Genomic DNA, 2,500 nt, shown 5'->3' with positions numbered 1-2,500 from the left:
GCCTGGCTGAGGGTCGTTTTAACAAACCTAAACTGCTTGCGCCCTTACGCAAGCTGACGAGCCACGGCGTAGCCGTGAAACGACGAAATGTCGTCGGCTGTCGTCGCTGTGCCCCCGTCGCATTGCGTAAACGGCGTACGAGCGATCGTTGGACGTTCGCCCGAGAGAGACTAGAGCCTCTTTGTCACCCTCCCAGTATGTATTGGCGACGGGTTCGACGAGAGGCCGTCGTCGATTGGCGTCGTCTGAAATGACACCGAAGGTGTGTGCAGCGAGAGGAGTTATAAAGAGGAGGAGAGAGGCGCGCGTGTACGCACAAAGCGTTTAAAGGATAGCGAAGCGCGCGCGAGCGGCGCCCGGAGGCTGTCGAATGATATGGAGAGAGTTGTCGGCGGAGATATACACAACGACGACACACGAGAGAATATGCGAAAAGTTTAAGCGAGAGGAACGACGACGAACGACGCGCGACACTCGAATGATCTCGCTCTCTACGAGTGATCTCGTAGTTGGCGAATAAAATGCAAAAAGAAAGCGGCGCAGCAGCACATTCTGCTGCGTCCGTCTTTCTAGCGCGTCGTTGTCTCTTCCGATCGCGTCGTCGCGCTGTGCGACTCTCTCTCGGTCTCTCGGTGCGCCAGCGCGCTCGCGCGATACCGCGCCTTTTATTACACGCGAGGCTTCGCCTCCTATCTCGCGGCGCGAGATACCTTACGGTAAAAATATATGGAGAAGGGAAACCGCGGCGCGCGCACAGTCGTCGTCCGGCGGTACGCGGAGGGAGAGAAATTGCGAGAGAAATCCACCCTTAAAAAAGCGGATGAATCGCGAGCCGACCGCGTGTCCGAGTCCACGAAATTTTCGAACGAAGATTGTGACCGGCACGCGTCGTCGTGTACTCGTCGAATCGATTCCATACCGCGCCCGTTATATATATACACGCGCGCGCGCGCATCATAATTACGCCGCGCCGTGTTATTATAATCGTGGAAGTTAGAGGGACGGAAGAAAAGAAGCGCAAAACGATATTATAATATATCTATCTCCTCTCTCGCGTCCCCGCGAAACAAGACTAGATTGTGCCGCGCGCGCAATATCGGTCGGTGCGTTACCGCTAACAATAGTAGTAGTTAACAAACAATAATGATACTACTTAGCGCAATAACTCCACCACCGCACACTCCCTCTATCTCTCTATATCACTTTGTAGAGAGTTTCTCTACAAAACTCTGACGACCTCAGAGCAGGCGAGATTACCCGCTGAATTTAAGCATATTATTAAGCGGAGGAAAAGAAACTAACTAGGATTTCCTCAGTAGCGGCGAGCGAACAGGAAAGAGCCCAGCACCGAATCCCGCGGTTCCGCCGCAGGGAAATGTGGTGTTTGGGAGGATCCGCTTATCCCGAGGCGTCGCGTCGCGTCCAAGTCCATCTTGAATGGGGCCACTTACCCGTAGAGGGTGCCAGGCCCGTAGCGACCGGTGCGCGTCTCGGGAGGATCTCTCCTTAGAGTCGGGTTGCTTGAGAGTGCAGCTCTAAGTGGGTGGTAAACTCCATCTAAGGCTAAATACGACCACGAGACCGATAGCGAACAAGTACCGTGAGGGAAAGTTGAAAAGAACTTTGAAGAGAGAGTTCAAGAGTACGTGAAACCGTTCAGGGGTAAACCTAAGAAACCCAAAAGATCGAACGGGGAGATTCATCGTCAGCGGCGCTGGCTTCGCGTCGGTGGGCGATGTCCCGCGGAGTCCTCGCGGCTCGCGCGCGGGCACGCTACCGTGCGCCGATGTCCGGCTGTCGTCGTCGTGCACTTCTCCCCAAGTAGAACGTCGCGACCCGCTGGGTGTCGGTCTACGGCCCGGGTGCGGTGACTGTCGCGTCGCCGGTAAAACGGCACGCGACAAACCCTCGGTCGCCCGGCCGGCTGCTCGGCGGTACGCGCAAGGTATCAGGCCGCACTTCTACACGGTGCGTCGAGGCCGTCGCAAGCGCGCGCCACGGTACTCGGAGGTTACGGACTTTGCGCCGTCCCCGGTCCTGGCCCGCTGTTGGTTAAAGTACGGATCACCTTCGACAGGCCTGCGAACGTCTCTCTCACGGGGGACGGATACCGGTCGGCGACGCTACTGCTTTGGGTACTCTTAGGACCCGTCTTGAAACACGGACCAAGGAGTCTAACATGTACGCGAGTCATTGGGACTTGTCGCGAGACCTAAAGGCGTAATGAAAGTGAAGGTCGGCCCTGGCCGTCGACCGAGGGAGGATGGGCCGCGTCGCGATGCGGCCTCGCACTCCCGGGGCGTCTCGTTCTCAACGCGAGAAGAGGCGCACCCAGAGCGTACACGTTGGGACCCGAAAGATGGTGAACTATGCCTGGTCAGGACGAAGTCAGGGGAAACCCTGATGGAGGTCCGTAGCGATTCTGACGTGCAAATCGATCGTCGGAACTGGGTATAGGGGCGAAAGACTAATCGAACCATCTAGTAGCTGGTTCCCTCCG

General features: G+C 56.8%; 2 non-coding genes across 2 annotated transcripts in view; both read left to right on the top strand.

Moving 5' to 3' along the window:
* LOC145969576 (5.8S ribosomal RNA) overlaps positions 1-16 on the top strand; it is a 155-nt gene extending 139 nt beyond the window's left edge. The window contains exon 1 of the ribosomal RNA XR_014438179.1: positions 1-16. This exon is cut by the window's left edge and continues 139 nt beyond it. This is a non-coding gene — a ribosomal RNA (5.8S ribosomal RNA).
* A 1,217-nt stretch (positions 17-1,233) lies between these two features.
* LOC145969577 (large subunit ribosomal RNA) overlaps positions 1,234-2,500 on the top strand; it is a 4,073-nt gene continuing 2,806 nt past the window's right edge. The window contains exon 1 of the ribosomal RNA XR_014438180.1: positions 1,234-2,500. This exon is cut by the window's right edge and continues 2,806 nt beyond it. This is a non-coding gene — a ribosomal RNA (large subunit ribosomal RNA).

The sequence above is a fragment of the Camponotus vicinus genome, unplaced genomic scaffold (genome assembly GCF_025532165.1).
Source record: "Camponotus vicinus isolate PSW18456_S1 unplaced genomic scaffold, iyCamVici1.0 SCAF_33, whole genome shotgun sequence".
Taxonomy (NCBI): Eukaryota; Metazoa; Arthropoda; class Insecta; order Hymenoptera; family Formicidae; genus Camponotus; species Camponotus vicinus.
The sequence above is the reverse complement of the archived record's forward strand: the minus strand, read 5'-3'. Positions and strand labels throughout refer to the sequence as shown.